Consider the following 18674-nt stretch of genomic DNA (forward strand, 5'->3'; position numbering starts at 1 on the left):
AGAAGTGGCGTCTACTACTGTATAGGTACCATTACTAAAAATAAATTATACTTCAGAGTAACATTGCTGAGTAATTACTATGGTGTCTTTGATGCCTTTAGTCATTTTCTACCAACCTGTAACGTTAATAACTAATATAGGGCAGTTACTGTTGCAGCAAAACATTATTTAAGTAATCACTATAAAAAAAAAAATGATACTCTGGAAAAAAAAGTAATCAGAGAGTACGAAAAAACAATTCAGGTCAAAAAAGACTATTAGTTGAAATATCATTGAATATTATTTGATTACTAAGCTGAAAATCTCACATTACATGAAACAATATTGTGTCGTTGGACGGCCAAGACGTTGTTATTTAAGACATTTATTTTTTTATTTTCAATTCATTTCACCGCAAATGTTTTGAACTGATTAGATCATTATCCTGTGGCAGACGTAACACAGCGTTCGTCTAAAGGTGGGTGGGAGAGCAGAACAGCATATAGGGGGGAGTGCTTAGTGTCGTACGCATAAAACAGTATCCAAAATGAATTGATGTCATGATACTCTGAGAAGTAATCAGAGAGCAAAAAAAAGTTATTAAACTAAATTGTGTTGGAGTGGCTGATGTGAAATGTAACACAGTTCGGAATTGAATCTCCCTATCGCTACCGCACTGTGCGTTCACCTGGCAGCTAGGACCGAATCTGCTACATTGTAGCAGTATTTTAAGAAATTCTTGGCAAGCTTTGCATTTTTATTAATTCAACCGCCATCTTATCTGCTACTTTGTTTCATTTGCGTCCAATCCCATCTCCTTGTAAATGTTATATTAAGGAATGCAGAGATTTGCCTTCTTATAACTTTTATTAAACTGACATCCTACTATCTATGTGATGCTGCTCTTTCTGTCATCTTAGTGTGCAATCAATCAGGAGTGAATTAAGACTACTATCTGAGCCGTAGCCAGAATGTGTGGTCCTACCATTACCAGTATCAAACCTGCCACAATATACACTCAGTGGCCACTTTATTAGATATACCTTTATAGTACTGGGTAGGACCCCCCTCAGCCCCCAGAACATGGATTCATCCAGGTGCTGGAAACTTTCCTTACAGATTCTGGTCCATGGTGACATGATAACATCACACAGTTGGTGCAGATTTATTCGCTGCACGTTCGTGCTGCCAATCTCCCGTTCCACCACATCCCAGAGGTGCTCGATTGGATTGAGATCTGGAGACTGTGGAGGCCATTGGAGTACACCGCACTTATTGTCATGTTGGTGGACCCAGCTTGAGATGACACATGCTGTGTAACATGATGTGTTGTCCTGCTGGAAGTAGCCATTCATCATCAGCAGCAGCTATTTATATAGCGCTACTAATTCCGCAGCGCTGTACAGAGAACTCATTCACATCAGTCCCTGCCCACTAGGAGCTTACAATCTATATTCCCTAATATACACAGTCAGACAGACAGAGACTAGGGTCAATTTGATAGCAGCCAATTAACCTACTAGTATGTTTTTGGAGTGTGGGAGGAAAATGGAGCACCCGGAGGAAACCCACGCAAACACGGGGAGAACATACAAACTCCACACAGAGAAGGCCATGGTCGGGAATCGAACTCATGGAAGATGGGTGTAAGCAGTGGTGGGATTCAGCCGGTTCGCACCGGTTCTATAGAACCGATTCTTAAAATACTTGCGGTTCGGCAGAACCGTTTGCTGGCCTGCTGTGCGGCACTGGCTCCTGGCTCTCACCCGATCCGGCTCCCGGCTCCCTCCCCCGATCCGTCACGCAGAGCTTCCGATGCTCTGCTGGAAAACTGCATATTACCTCATGCGGCTGCGCGATGTGACATCCTGACGCAGCCGCCGTGATGTCATGCGCAGTCGCCTAGGAGCCTCTGACTACGCGGTTTCACTGCTGGGTGCGCACAGTGAATGCCAGCAGCCTGCTCAGGTAATTTGTTTATTAATTTGTATTCGTCCTTCGTTCTGGTTTTAAGCAAGAAAGAGTTTTTTTTGTCATTGTTTCCGGGGGGGGGAGTAAGGAAATATCTGCGGGGGGAATAAGTAAAAATTATTGCAGGGGGGGCAATGACTGCAGGGGAAAGTATAAGGAAATTACTTTAGGCCAGGGGGAGTATAAGGAAATACCTTCAGGGGGGGAATAAGTAAAATTTATTGCAGGGGGAGGCAATGACTTCGGGGGGGTATAAGGAAATTACTTTGGGGGGGTGTAAGGAAATACCTGCGGGGGGGGATAAGTAAAAATGGTTGCAGGGGGCGGCAATGGCTGTAGGAGGGGGAAATGAAAATACCTGCAGGAGTGACAATGACTGTAGGAAAGGGCTAATGAAAATACCATGCAGTGGGGAGTAAGGAAAAATGGCTGCCGGGGGGGGGGGGGCAATGGCTATAAGAGGAGGAAATGAAAATTACTGAAGGTGGGTAGTTAAATGAATTTTGCTATTATTAATTAACAAGTTTTTTATCTATACATATTTTGTTAAAATATATATATATATATATATATATATATATATATATATATATATATAATAACTAACCCACGCATCTAAACACAACAAAAACAGCGTTGTGGGGAGTAAACTGTATAAAGATGTATATAAATTATATATATATATATATATATATATATATATATTTATATACATCTTTATACAGTTTACTCCCCACAACGCTGTTTTTGTTGTGTTTAGATGCGTGGGTTAGTTAGAGGGAGCACAATAGTCCATATTAACAGCTACAGTGGGAAGTAATAACTATTTTGGAAGTACACAATTTATTTTTGTGTATCTGAGTTTATTCCCTGTTTGAAGTTGTTATTGTAATGAAAATACCTGCAGGGGTAATGAAATGTCTTAGGGGGTATTTAATAAATAGAGCAGCTTTGGGAGGCATGATAACTTTATTGCATGACGGTTACATGGATGCTCTCTGTGGTCTCAGCGATCACTAGAATATTAAATACTAGTGAAATGGGGCTGGTAGAGGTTAATATTTTATTGACCACAAATGTTCAGATATTGCTTATATATGCCTGTACAATGGGGTAGTTTTATCTGTCCATAATGAAGTGTTTTGTTTGAACTAAGGAGCCTAATCATTCAGGGTTTGTTAACATTTTGCATTATAATACAATTTTTGCATTTTCAATACAGGACTCCAACTTTCACAAGCCAGCGAGAGGACAACAAAGCTGCAAGAGAGAAGAGCAAGAAGAGGTAAGAGACAATGGCACAATCTGTCTAAATTTAATGCTGGAGAACACTTATGAATATTCATATTTAGGAGTATTTAGTAACATATTTGTTTCAATTGCTTCATTATTGTAGGGTATGCAACTTATTTAAACACATTGTTGGTTGTGCAGTATTTGTGCTGATTTAGTCTTTTAGTGTATGCTACGTGCCGGATTAGTTATTTATTTTAGAATGATTTTTATTTTTTCATTTTGAATTTACGTCTATTGTGTTAAATTATATGGGCCTGAGTCAATGAGGAAAGCAAAGCAAAATAAGAAGTAAGATGGTTAAGGGTAAATCACACAGCTGATGATGCTCGGATAAAAGCAAAGAAAATTGCAAGTGAGGACGACAATCAAACAGCAATATGGAAATATCTTCACTAACTGTTTATGAGGTATTTAATATTTAAAATCTTACGTTACACATAATCTAGTTGTCTTTACCTCTTTTACTGTTCTTATTGCAGTATTTAATGCGTGAATTGTTAGACTACCTTTCGGTTTATCTTTTGGTATAGTTAAAATGGTCATTAGGACATAGAACCTGTTGTTAATTTTTTTGAATCCCACCACTGAGTGTAAGCCATTGGAAGATGGGTGGCCTGAAGCCATACATCTATGGGACCTCCTGCCAATGACATCGAAGGTTGCTTCAGCCAATGAAACTACTGTGACTGCAAAAAACCTATAGCTGTATGGGGTTTAAATCCTCTCAATACTGCCTTTACTGGTGCTCCCAATCTGTCCCAGGTACCTCCAGCCCGCAGCAACAACAAACAAATGCAAAGAATTTAAAATTAGGCGACAGCTTGTGTTTCAAAGGCCTCTTACGAGCTTGTTTATTCCACGACAGGTAGGTTTACGGAATAATTCAATGTTTTGGGGGGGCTCCTCTCCCCTTTGGCAGGTGCAAAATGAATAACAGATTAATAATTCACAGGATCTGAGGCGAGAAAGACTGAGTCGCAGACAGGTGGGTGCCCTGAGGACACTGAGGTGTAATGGAGAAACACCACCAACAACACTGCCACATCTAAGGCTCATTCTCCATTCTTACCCTTCTCGACATCTCCAAAGCCTGTGATACAGTTGACCACCGTCTTCTCTTACATTTACAACACAGTGAGAAATAGTTTTGCTATTTAAAACTAATAAAAGAAAATGCTTCCTCTAGTAGCCCCACGACATCATCAGTAATCCTTCCATTGAGGTCAATTGCCAATCTTCCCCTGCCTGGACTGTAATAGTTGAAACAACTATTCCCCCATCCAGATTCTTCCGTCTGACCTTCACGTTCTTTAACGTTCACCTTCTTGACGTAACAATCCATGTATGGTTCCATATATATGTATATCTATGCCTCAAATGCTGTTTCCTGTTGTCTTAAAGACACTTTCAGGTCATGCGCTCCATCTATAAACATCCTAAATGATGCTCGTAGATTGATACGGGGTCAAAGCAACTCATACTGGATTCAAATCAGGGTCTCCATCAAGTCTATCAATGTCATTAATATACATTCAGTTCACTTACACACCGAACTGCTTCCTTCTCATAAACAATATTCAGTGAGCAACTTATAAATCATTAATAAGAGACTGACAGTAGGTTCCAGTCTACTCTCCTCTGCAATATACCAAAACCTATTCATTGAGATTGTTTCCCTTGCCCCAAGTACATTTAATGGATGTATCTGTGCGCTAAGAATTATTTTCTACATCTCTCGCTTCCGCCGGAGTTCCATGCAACACATTCATTTCCAATCTCCGTTCCCATTTTGTCAACTTGAGTTTAACAAGATAAAAAATGTTGTTCTTTTCTCAGTTCATTAAGTGCGCTTTATGTGAGAACTGGTAATTCATATTCAGATTTCTAATCTGGTGTCTTAAGAACAACTGGCTCGTTGCCTCGTTCTTTTATCGTTACTCATTGGGTGAGCGGGATCGGTTTGAGAGAGGATTACCGGGGGTAGACGAAACACATTAGAAAGAGGACACACAAAGCACACAGCTCCTCTAACACCTGATAATAGACAACGGAGCAGTAAATTGAACAGTTATCTTATGTTTGCTGAGATATGAACACTTCTCCTTTGTTGCATTTGTAATCATATCATGCGTGGCCCTCTATTCATTACCAGACAACATTGAGAGTGCTTTTGTACAAGAACGATAACTGGCTGATTGCAAGAGCCTGGTAATCACCTGCGTGATCTATTCCTTTTGTTCCTCTTTCAGACATTACTCCTCATTTAATTAAAGATCAACAGCAAAGTTATTTTTCAAATTATTCAGAAAGTGTCGCATAATGTAGTTTCTTGTTCCACAATTTTACGATTCAGCAATTCAGTTTTTTTGTTTACTTTGGAAGGAGATTTCAACCTTTAAAGGTCAGAGTCAAATTGAATTACGGGGTTCCGGACTGTGAAGTTTTAGGATATCAGCGATCCCTGGTAAAAATATTCTTTTATGTTAATGAAAAAAAATAATCTAAGAATAATACAATGACATAATAAAGGAAAAGAATACATAGAATCTAAAACAAATGATGGCAGCTACAAAATAATGATTGCAAGAGGAAAATGTATTTCCTGGTTAAAAATTGAAAATAATTCTGTGGCATAGTAAGAAATTGGATCACTATAAGATCCTAGCCAGTCAGTCACTTAGAGGAATAGTGGATCTATTTCAGCCAACAGGATGCATGTGATTTTTGCCGTTACATAGTCAAACTCAAACAGTCTGACAGGCAGATCAGATCGCTGAGCAACCAGACGACAGCTACTAGTGCTTTCGACAATCAACTGCGGTTAAAATTGGATTTTTAGAAATGATGGGCTTAATGTTGGTCATACATGTCCCAATGCAATCAAAGCGTCAGAAATTTGGCTACATGTGCTATATAGATGTAATAAATATATTTAAATCAGACCCGGTTATTGCACATTGAACATAAAAGGGGAAAAACAAAGGAATATTGAGCAGCACGGTGGCTCAGTGGTTAGCACTTCTGCCTCACAGCGCTGGGGTCATGAGTTCAATTCCCGACCATGGCCTTATCTGTGTGGAGTTTGTATGTTCTCCCCGTGTTTGCGTTGGTTTCCTCCCACACTCCAAAAACATACTCGTAGGTTAATTGGCTGCTATCAAAATTGACCTTAGTGTCTCTCTCTCTCTGTCTGTGTGTGTGTATATTAGGGAAATTAGACTGTAAGTTCTAATGAGGCAGGGACTGATGTGAATGAGTTCTCTGTACAGCGCTGCGGAATTAGTGGCGCTATATAAATAAATGGTGATGATATTATCATACTGTGTAAATGGTTTTCTTTGGACAGTCGGCAATATCATTACAGTTGTCAATGTTTTATTATAATTTCCAGTGACACAAATTGATTCAGAGTGGAACGCAGACATAACCGTAACTTGCGATAGATAGATGGATAGAGAGATAGAGAGAGAGATAGATAGATAGATAGATAGATAGATAGATAGATATGAGATAGATGGATACATAGATAGGTAGATAGATAGATATGACATAGATGGATACATAGATAGATAGATAGAGAGATAGATAGATATCAGATGAGATAGATAGATAGATAGACAGACAGACAGACAGATAGATGATATTTCTGATGAACATTGAAGTGTTAAACTAGTCCTGACGCTTTCTCTGCAGATCCTGTTTCTAGGTCATCTATCTCTGTAACTCAGTAAAACTGAGAAAATTAAACTTTGCTCTTAATTGCAGTTCCTTTCCCACCTCCCATTTGTATTTTCCACCTCCAGATACAATTTCAAAAATCCATCACTTACCAGGAAAAAGTGTCAGCGTTGTATTCTGGGAGATGAAAAGGTGAAACGTCACCAGCAATTATACTCTGGTGATTTGTGATCAATTCTAGAGTTATAAATGGCAATTAACTGACAGGAGGACAAAAAAGAATTGACCTTGAGTATATTTCAGCGCCTATGCACAAAGCCTGTTATTAAGAATAAGAGCGGAGGCTCCTCTCAGTCCTCGTTCTCGCCAAAGTACTTTAGCGCTGATAACACTAATGATCTGTTGGAGAGTGACACAGATGAACCATTTATGGCTGTAATGGATTTTGTCACAGAGCTCCACAAATATTAATGGAAAAGGAAGTATTGTAATAAATGTGACGAGTGTTATGTTGACCACATCGGCTGCAATAATGGAGGGGATACCAGGCATCTGGCCCCATATAGCAGCAGCGGTTATAGCCCGAGACCCCAATGCCCGATAAAATCAGTCAGATCACTATTAGCCATGTTGGTATATGACTGCTAATGGTTTGCGTATCCGGCAATACCAGTCTAACAGGCCTCAGTGATGTCAGAAGTCATCTGGTCTCTGGTCACTGTGAGCTAAATGGGTAGACCAAAGCAAAATAAAAAAAAAAGGAGTAACTTTGCACCTGGGCAAAACCATGTTGCATTGAGGGGGGGAGGAATTTTTTAAATGTGGGGGACAGATTTATAGTTGGGGTAGGGCATGTCCTAGATCAACTTTAAATTTCAGTGTACAATTAAAGCTATCAAGTACTTGTGTGCTACATGAACAGCCAGTATTTTCCTTACATGCAAAATAATAAACTAATTTGCACCCCTTGCATTGTAACATGGTTTGTCCAGGATCAAATTTACTCCTTTTTGTGCCTTGCTCTCCTTATGGCCCTGGCCCACTGAGCGCAATGTGCGTTTGTTTCAGAACGCACATAATTTGGGTCTGCGCACCCCTGAAATCAACAAGGAATGGATCTGAAGATACGTGCGCTGATGAATTGTGGTGTAGGTCTGCTCAGCGCTACTACACAAGACACTGCAGTATATGCCCAATACCTTATGTGGAATATAAACTTGCAAAAGAAAACGCACAGAAAAACAAATTCCATTAATGTCACCTGTTAGTAATAAAGGAATTAATTAATGATAAAACAGTTAAAGAAAAAAAAGATTGTTTTATTCATTTTTTGTTGATTGTCATTATCAACATCAGCAGCTATTTATATAGCGCCACTAATTCCGCAGCGCTGTAGAACTGCTACTACTGATCATCATCAATACTGATCAGGACTTAGACTAGTCCTGTAGCTGGAGCAAGAGATACGATTGAAAATCAAGTATCTGAGAGATGTCCAGAGCTTTAATCAGACACTGCTGCATGCTCTCGCGACTGGCACGCCGTTGTTGTACATTGTCTACGGCCAAACGCCCCTTCCCCACCCTGTTCACTCCCAATCGGAAGCTGTCGTGTCATTCGCACTCAAAGGTGAATCGGATATTGCTGCGTTCATTGGTGTACGAGACAGTTCTGGGCGTGCGCAGAGTAACTTTGCGTATGACACACGCACAATGCTGGTGCAGAGCAGTAGGATCGGCCCATTTGTGGCCAAGTCTCTAAACCAGCAACTAATAATCTTTCCTAAGTCACTGTCCAGTATATAAAGACCTCATTTGAATAGCCAACATATTTTTATTATTATTAAAGGAACTCTAATAATTTTACTGTATAATTGTCTAAGACCCTTCCCCCTGCCTGCATATAACAGACGACTATATACTGTTCCTTAAGATATATACATTTCCTCCACAGCAACAATTAACACCACAGAAAGACCTCCTGCACCACGGTACTCCCCAGCAGAGGAAAGGAACTCCCACCACCCCCGTAACGCTGCAACAACACACCCCACACCAGCTCAGACTATTATCGCCTCTACCACATTAAACTATGCAGCCAGCCCTTACCTTTGGCTCTGTAGTCTGCAGCCTGCCCTGACCTGCCTTTGTCTCACTGTCTATGCTTATCTGCTGCCTGCTCTGACCTCTTTCATGGACACGTTTCCTGTGTAAGCTGCTAGCCCTGTCTCGGCTAGCTTGTGGTCCACGTCTTGCAGTGTGCGCAGTTTTACTTATTTTCTCATTCCTGGATTCCCTGTGACTTATATTGTTTGCTGTTACTGGCTTTGGGCTAAAGGGCTCCAATAAGTGAAGCACATGAGAAGTCTGGTTTTTGGTGTTTATCCTAACGTTCCTGTGTTTTGCCATCTCAGGTGCAGAGTGACCATACCACCTTCCTCCAGGGCTAATGGCCCATTATCTTCGCTCTGTGCACCACTGAACTCACAATCATGCATCGCCAGGTGTGATGAGCGGATTACGTAGTGCAACCCGATTAGCTGTTCTGCGGAGTTCTTGTCAGCCCCAGAGGTTTAAACTAGCAGTCAATTGATCTGCAGTTGCTCTCCTGTTTTGCTTTGCACTTTTAATTCACCCATCAATATCATGATCCTACAATATATAATTCTACGCACTGTTGCTCTTTGCTGTTGTTGTCCTTCCCCCGGTGTTCTACATTTACATCATCTTAGACACCGTTGCTTATGAAACAATATCTGTCTTGGTCACTGAAGCATCATAATTATAAGTTACCAGGGCAGCCCAGGAATTTTATACATGGCCCTGGTGGGACGTTATTTGCTTAATAAACACATGACCTTCACCTTTGTAGAAGCCTTTGCTTTCAATATAACTTGGTGTACCTCATTTATCAATGTGTTCCCAATTTTTTGTACACTACCTGTGAAGATATGTTATTTATTTATAAAAATATTTTCCCGGGAAGGGTAAGTACTTTATAAATAAAAAACATACAGGGAGTGGGCAAAGAAAAATGGAAACCGTTTATTAACCTAATAATTATTCTTTACATCGCTTCGCCTTCGAACTATAACTTTTATGCAGAACAAAGGAAACCCGCCGTGTTTGCAAAGTGTCCAAAGTTTTCTTTCTCCTTAAGCATAAAATGTAAATTCAACAGTTCCTGTGATTCCAAATGACTTTCAAACAGACTTTTTTTGGTAAATGAATGCGGTTTAAAATACAGTAATTTAACAAGAAGGGTCCAGACCTTGTTGAATGAGACACATTTTTAACGCGCCAGTCACAATCTATCTCAGACAACCAGATAGTATCTTTTGTGAGGAGAGAGGGAAAGAAACATTAGGGAATAAAGATCAGCATGAACAAGTGAAGGATGTTGAGTAGAGTGTCAGAATATAAATAATGTTACTGACTGCGAAATCCATTTTCTCCTTGGATGATTTTCACTTGGAACACATTGCGACTCCGAAGATGCTGAGCACCAATCACAAACAGCGGAGAGATTGATTATAGTAATGGTGCTTATGAATACAGCTCCGACAGATGAATGGGGGGCGTATCGCGTGCATCTAGTCAATCGGTGATTAAACATTTTAAGATATAGATGTCTGCGCCTTGCAACCTTTTAAATGAATTAGCAAGTTGCGGCTCAGCATCTAACCTTGATTATTAAACGTTTCAGGCCAGCTTTTAATTTGATGTCTTTCCTACTTGGGAAAATTAAGTCCAGTCTGCTGGAAAATGGTAACCTATATTAATTATGCACTAATCACCTAAGGCGCTGTAAAGGACTTTAAAGGGAATCTAACAAACATATTGGGTCTGAGTCATTAAGGAACGTAGATGCCAATACGTTCCTTTTTTTTGTGTTAAAATTGCTCGCGCATGTCCAGAACCAGACTATATGCCTGAGAACGCAAGTGTATGCAATTCATTTCCGAGCGTAAAGGACAGCCTATGATTTCATGGGTGGAACAGGGAGGGGACTGGGCCTATGCAGGTAGTCAATGTTCATTAAGGGCGTGCCAAGCTCGAGCGCACACAGCAGCGACCGATTCAAGCTTTGGACATATCAAAGTGTTTTTCTGTCTTATCACTTCCAGCAGCTACAGGTCAGGTGTAAATGCTGACGTTCGTGTGTGCAAGCTCTAACATGTGTTTGCAATCAAGAGCAGGTGTAAAAATGCATTTTATACACAGTAAACATTAATAACATCATGCTAAATGTATTTTTTTTTTTTTAAATGTTTTATCATTAATGTCAGTTGCTATGGTATTCTGAAGTAAAATGACAAGTATTTCATAAGAGTCAAAGGCTTTTATTGACAATTACATTAAGTTTATGCAAAGAGTCAATATTTGCAGTGTTGACCCTTCTTTTTGAAGACCTCTGCAAATCACCCTGGCATGTGTCAATCAACTTCTGGGCCACATACTTACTGATGGCCGCCCATTCTTGCCTAATCAATGCTTGGAGTTTGTCAAAATTTGTGGGTTTTGCTTGTCCACCCGCCTCTTGTGGATAGACCATAAGTTCTCAATGGGATTTAGGTCTGGGGAGTTTCCTGGCCATAAACCCAAAATTTCGATGTTTTGATCCCCAAGCCACTTAGTTATCACTTTTTCCTTATGGCAAGGTGCTCCGTCATGCTGGAAAAGGCATTGTTCATCACCAAACTGTTTATGGATGGTTGGGAGAAGTTGCTATTGGAGGATGTTTTGGTACCATTCTTTATTCATGGCTGGTCTCAGGATGCTTTAATGTTGGCATGACACAGGACTGATGGTAGCGCTCACCTTTCCTTCTCCAGACAAGCATTTTTTCAGATGTCCCAAACAATCTGAAAGGGGATTCATCTGAGAAAATGACTTTACCCCAGTCCTCAGCAGTGCAATCCCTGTACCTTTTGCAGAATATCAGTCTGTCCCTGATGTTTTTTCTGGAGAGAAGTGGCTTCTTTGCTGGCCTTCTTGACACCAGGTCATCCTCCAAAAGTCTTCACCTCACTGTGCGTGCAGATGCACTCACACCTGCCTGCTGCCATTCCTGAGCAAGCTCTGACTAGTGGTGCCCCGATCCCGCAGCTGAATCAACCAATTCTTGGGCGCCCTGAAGCCTTCTTCACAACTATTGAACCTCTCTCCTTAAAATTCTTGATGATCTGATAAATGGTTGATTTAAGTGCAATCTTACTAGCAGCAATATCCTTGCTTGTGAAGCCCTTTTTGTGCAAAGCAATGATGACTGCACATGTTTTATTGTATATAACCATGGTTAACAGAGGACGAACAATGATTTCAAGCACCACCCTCCTTTTAAAGCTTCCAGTCTGTCATTCTGTTAACTCAATCAGCATGACAGAGTGATCTCCAGCCTTGTCCTCGCCAACACTTTCACCTGTATTAACAAGAGAATCACTGACCTGATGTCAGCTGGTCCTTTTGTGGCAGGGTTGAAATGCAGTGGAAATGTTGTTTTTGGGATAACGTTCATTGTCACTCTTCATTCTGACACTCTGGAGTATATACAAATTGGCATCATAAAAACTGAGGCAGCAGATTTTGTGAAAAATAATATTTGTGTCATTCTCAAAACTTTTGGCCATGACTGTATTATTAACAGGTGACAATCGTTGAATACTTTTTCTGTCCATTCTGCTGGGTCTTTATATTCCACATATTTATTATATATATTATTATCCTGCAGTGTGTTGTCTGTCTCAGTATAACAAGTGCTATATACGCAGAGCGTACCTACAACAAGAGACGTGTGTTCAGATCCGTTTGTACTTGACTACAGATGTGCGCATACCTGAACTACCTGCGTTTTGCGTGACTTAATGAATCTGGCCCATTAAGCAGATTTTATGTAACATTAAACTTAAATAAAGGGACACTGTGGAATTATTAAATTATGCAAAGAAAAAACTACACGATGATCTATTCTTTAAAAAAATATCCCAATATTTGTTATGATATTCAATATTTTTATACCCAAGCATGCTACAGATGTTTAAAACCATTTTGCCCACTGAGGAAAACTGTTTCAGAAATATAACTTTACAGCCACAAAGACAAGAAAATGTTAACTCCCAGCGGCAACAGAGGTATTTCAGCCAAATGGCGCAATCGGCCGATTGTCCGTGTGTAGCAAATGCATTGGATCGTGCCACACTGACTTATATAACAGAGCAGCGTGGCGCTTCGGGTCAGCGGCATAGTAAGTGCTCTTCATGACAAGAGCCCGAGTGCATCGTCTGTGTGAATCAATCCTGTTCAATGGCCAGATGAGAAATAACATTCTCTGGGCAGAATAATCAATAGATATGGGGAAGGGGGGGGGGGGGTTGGAAATTTTCAGAAAAGCAAAAAGAAAAGAAACTGGCTTATAAAACGGATATATCTTATCTTTAAACATTGCAGTTTATTTTAGAATAACAAATTTGAAAACAATTTTGACCTTATCCCTTATAGTATCTCTCCTTTTGGGTGTTTTATTCATATGACCTGTAGGGGTCACTGTGCTGTACCCAGGGCTGTAAAGCTGAGCAATAAGTGAACATGGGGCATACCACATATCACATAGTATATCCCAAAAATAAACTCGGCACACACCCACATCACTTATCCCAAAGTGTCCCCACATTGCTCCAAAATTCCACTTAAAGCCGACACATGGTCCAAAATAGCCTCACATACACAGACATTCACACAAGGGGGTAAATGTATGAAGCTCCGGGTTCTTCAACACCCGCAAGTTCAGCATCTTCAGCGCTTAAATTTAAAGCGGCGCTGCCTTGTAAAGGGAAACTTCCCTTTACAAGGCAGCGCCGCTTTAAATTTAAGCGCTGAAGACACCGAACTCGCGGGTGTTGAAGAACCCGGAGCTTCATACATTTACCCTAAGGTCTCAGATTCCTCAAGTGCTCCAAAATAGAACCAAATCAGCCCACCCTAATTTGTCCAAGCTCAACCCCAAGCTGACAAATCAATATTCATATCAACTGATGCCATGCCTCAAATTGCTAAGCCCTGCCCCTGGAGACCCCGAAAACAGGACTGTCCTATAAAAATTTCAATTTTCACATCACTTTAAAGGAAGTGCACCTTTGTACTTTCTGCACCACTACCAAAATGGTTCATTTAGTCTGATCATTTCTTGAACCTAACTTTCCATCATGCAGCATTGTGAGCTGATTAAAAATTTGTGGTAAATTTACTAAAACGTCTTAAAGGAAAAGTAGAGGTGTTGCCCATAGCAACCGATCAGAATCCTGCTATAACTTTCTAGCACGTGCTAGATAAATGATAGCTAGAATCTGATTGGCTGCTATCGGTACACCTCCACTTTTCCTTTTTAGAAGTTTTTTGTGAATCTACCGCTTTGTCTTTGGCCTTACACCAGTAGATCAAAAATACTGAGCAAAAACAAGTAGTTAAGCAGTATAACACTCATCAGGGGAAAAAAAATAAAGTAAAATGTTAAAAAATGGAAAAGATGTTAGCCATGATTGGGCATAAATTTAAGAGCGGACTGGCAATGCTGCTTATCCCTCAGTATTGTCTCTGGCAAGTGAATGAAAATGAAAGGTGCTTTTTAACCCTTTGTCTACACCACACCTACAGTATTTCTTAGATGGTAGGGGCTTGATGATGCAATTTGCATTATTATTGCATGACCCCCCCCCCCCCCCTCCACACTTTGCTTTCAGGTAAATGCCCTTCTGGGAGAATTGTCTGCTCTACCGGGAAACTGGGAGGTTTCACCCTATCATGGGAGTGGCCAGGAGAGTGGGCATCTATGGGTAAAAGTGCTATGGTACCTAGGAGCTTGCACTTTTCAGTTTCTCTATCCTTGCTCATTGGCTCGGCGCTTAAACATATTCATTTTTAATCCCCACGTCGTCGTCGTGCTAACGCAGGACAGTCCAAATGGTATTTCTCCTTCATCCACTCTGGGGGACACTGCTGCCATGGGGTTGTATGAGGGCGCATGGAGATGGCACTTAAATAGTTAACAACTAAGTTTGCTGCTGACTCCTCCCCTCTGCAGCCCCACAGACCCCAGTTTTGGAGTTGGGCTGTTTCAGTTCTGCTCTGCAGTACTTGCTGCTAGATTAGATTTCTATTATTTTCTTAGTATTACTGACATGTCAGTGAAGTTAGGACTGGATTAGTGTTATGTTTTACACTGTGTCACTTAGTTTTTATATGGAATACAGTTCTGTTTTTGTTTATTAAAAAAAGAAGAACAAGAAGAGGATATAAAGAATCAGCCTGCAGTCAGTGCAGCCACTATGTGACTGTCACTGTAGTCTCCCGACACTGCCTCAGATATAGAGCGCGGGGACTTAGTCTGAGCAGCGGCCATTTTCATGGAAATACCAAGTCTCTCGCTGAGGCAGAGGGAGGACTTAGATTTCATCTGGTCACAATCTGAGCACAGATTAAATAGCTGTAAAGCAAAAGAAACAAAGGAGAGCTATAATAAGCAGAAGCCTCCAGTGAGCGGGTAGGATAATCCTCCCCAAAGCAAAAGCCTCCACAGTACGGGGAGTGTAACAGAGAAGGCCCCCCCCCCCCCCCCCCCGCCCCTTGCTGATTGGTACACTCCAAAGGCGGGAAAATTCAGCTACAGTTACCTCAGAGGATCCTGACTGATATAATGGTGGAGAATCATCTGCTGCTGCTTCACTTCATTGAAGAAACAGCTGCAGGTAAGTACCCAGTGGGGGCAGTTATTTATTATATAAGTCAGCAGAGTTATATGTTTATGTGTATATATGTATGATTATATGTGTATATATGCTTATATGTGTATATATATGTGTGTTTACAAAAGGCATATAGGGTTATAACTGGACTCTATCTGCACTTAGGTGATTTTATACAATATCTTCCACTTTTACATTATTATTACCACAGATATTTATATTACTGATTTGAGGCTATTAGCCACAGTCAGAACTAGTAATTATTTTATTATTTTACTGTATTTTTCTCTGTGAAAGTTTCCTAATCTGTGTTTCTTATATATATATATATATATATATATATATATATATATATATATATATATATAAAAAGAACAGAAATATAATGTCTGATAAGAACAAGGATTCTTGTGCAGAGTTGTATAGCTGTTCCCAATGTTCTGTCAGATTATCTGTGGGGTAAAGAGACGGTGCACTCTACCACTGCGTTCCCTCCCTTTTGCTGTTCTACGGTTAGTTGTGTTGTTGAGCCCTTTTCTTGGGACTTTAGTATTACTGGAGTCTGTGGGGTTGCAGAGGGGAGGAGTCAGCAGCAAACTTAGTTGTTAAGTGCCAACTCTATGCGTCCTTATACAACCCCATGGTAGCAGCAGAGGCGGGCTGGGACGGGGGGCATCGGTCCCCCGGGCCGCTCGGTCTAACCACTGTTAGGGCCGGCCGCCCAGCCCCCCTCCTTCCCCCGATGCAATATTTCCGCGTAATAACCGGCGCCCGCATCACATGACGCGCGATGCAGCCGCATCTTCAACGACGCAGTCGCATCGCGTGTCATGTGATGCGGCCGCCTGTGCGCCCCCCGGGCTGAAGCCTGCCAGCCCGCGCCTGGATAGCAGTGTCCCTCAGATGGAATCGAAGAAAGAGATTTAACACAAGTACAAAAATCTTCTTTTTCGGAAGTGGATAAAGTCCTCCAAATTTTTACAGCCTTCCCTGATTACCCTCATGGACTCTACTGCATGAAATATTTTTTTTAAATAAAATTGGGCCAGCGATAATATAGTTATAGAATTTATAGGCCCTCTTTATTTAAATACTTGGACAGCTCTATTATAGAGTCACAGTGTAATTGGCTACGACCATCCAGCTAAATGGCTATAAATTTCAGTAAATCGAGCTAGCCTATCCAAACGCTATTTAAAACCAGTTGCATTGCTGGGTAGCTCAGACGAGTGGATGAAATTAACCTGGATTGTAAAACACAGGCTGAAAAAGGGGAACACAATTCTATGAGTCTGACAGGGTAGAATTAGGGCGACAAAGCGAAAATGTTTTAGTTCCAGAAATATTATAGCACTCTACATCATTTCTCTGCGGTCTTAATGCATTTTAAAACTCAGACACTTGAATGCATCATTGTTACCTGGGAAGGTTTATAATAAAAGATTTTCCTAAATGTCACATTTAATATAATTTCTTAAGGCAGTGAAACCATACGCTTCCTCCGCAGCTTAATCTTGTAACATTTCAGAATCTCTCATATTTTGAAAGAAAGAAAAAATTCTGATGTTCATAGAAAGTTTCCCCGGGGAAGACAGGGTATCGAGTTGTATTAAGAAGGAAGTTGGAAGAGCTGAATTTCAAGGCACCTCTCACAAAGTAGACACCTCTGATGCTGAAAAGGAAAAAAATTAAAATTTTCAAGGCAAGATAGATTGGAAAAGACTTTTTATCGTCACAATCAAAGGCACAGAGAGCAGCAAAGCAAGGTTTATATTAATGGGTTTTTGAGGGATTAATTATAATCCTTACCATTCCCGTTTTTTGCAGGATATGTCAGATATTTCCAAGAAAGAGGGGCGAGGTTTTGCTATTTAGGGGTGTGACTGTGTGATCTAGAGGAATTACTGGGCAGGACAAGACGTGGCCAGGGTGGGTATAGAGCGTGTCTTAAAATGATCAGACCATTTTCAGTCATGCCTGAAAATCCATTCAGCCAACCACAAGACCTCTTATATAGTTCAACCTATGGCCAGGGTGCCAACTATTGGATTAAATTTTGGTGATCCACATGTGAAAAATTTAATTTTTTTATGGGTCTGGTTGGGGATGAATAGTAAGCCCACCGGATCAGGGCACGAAGTACAAGAAAGCAGAAGAGATGATTGCAAATCTGGACACGGATCATGTCTATTGTAAGTGACCTGCACATGGCTCCACCAGATCTTGTACTTTATATGAATTTTAAAGTGTTTATGCTCTACAACTGCTGAGTACGTTTGTGATATTTTAGTTTCAATATGCTATTTGCAATTTTAAAGATGATGTGCAGACAAAATGTACATTTTTTGCACCTGGCAGACATGTGGGGTTAATCAGTGCTGCAAATCATCTGACAAATGAAAACTGTAGAGGTTTTATTGAATACACTACTTAATGTGTTAATAAAGTTGTTTGAATGACTGCAGTGCGTTGTCCGTGGCAGCCATGGCTCATTCAAACAGCTTTATCGACAAACTAATCATTCAAATAATGTGAACATGGACTGTGGTGACAGGGATGTATACAGTTGGGAGTTAATATGTAAATTGTGTAAACTTACAATTTTGAATGGACATCCCCTTTAAACATGCTGTTATAAGAATATAATGTGTTTAAAAAAACAGCAGCTTTTGCACAAAAAAGGACACCAAACAATAAATACAGGATAAATACACAGCATGCCTTGTGAAACACCAATCGATATTGCTTCAGCTGTACTGTGATGCAATTCATCTATAAAACAGAATACAAACATTATTTATATATATATATATATATATATATATATATATATATATATATATATGCGCAGCGAATTTTGAGTGAACCTGTACAATTAGGGATAGGATAAAAAGATGTAGATATGAACTGGCAGTGAATAAAATATGGTGTGTTATTATAAAGACTGTCCGGCACAGTGGAGTTTTGTGGCGCCTTACAAATAAACAATGACGATAATTAGACCTTTTTGCCC

At 40.3% G+C, this 18674-nt stretch overlaps 1 long non-coding RNA gene across 1 annotated transcript in view; it reads left to right on the plus strand.

Moving 5' to 3' along the window:
- The first annotated feature begins 15598 nt into the window (after window positions 1-15598).
- LOC142104006 (uncharacterized) overlaps window positions 15599-18674 on the plus strand; it is a 246263-nt gene continuing 243187 nt past the window's right edge. The window contains exon 1 of the long non-coding RNA XR_012679486.1: window positions 15599-15664. This is a non-coding gene — a long non-coding RNA (uncharacterized LOC142104006). The remainder of the gene's footprint in view (window positions 15665-18674) is intronic.

This window comes from Mixophyes fleayi, chromosome 10 (assembly GCF_038048845.1).
Source record: "Mixophyes fleayi isolate aMixFle1 chromosome 10, aMixFle1.hap1, whole genome shotgun sequence".
NCBI lineage: Eukaryota > Metazoa > Chordata > Amphibia > Anura > Limnodynastidae > Mixophyes > Mixophyes fleayi.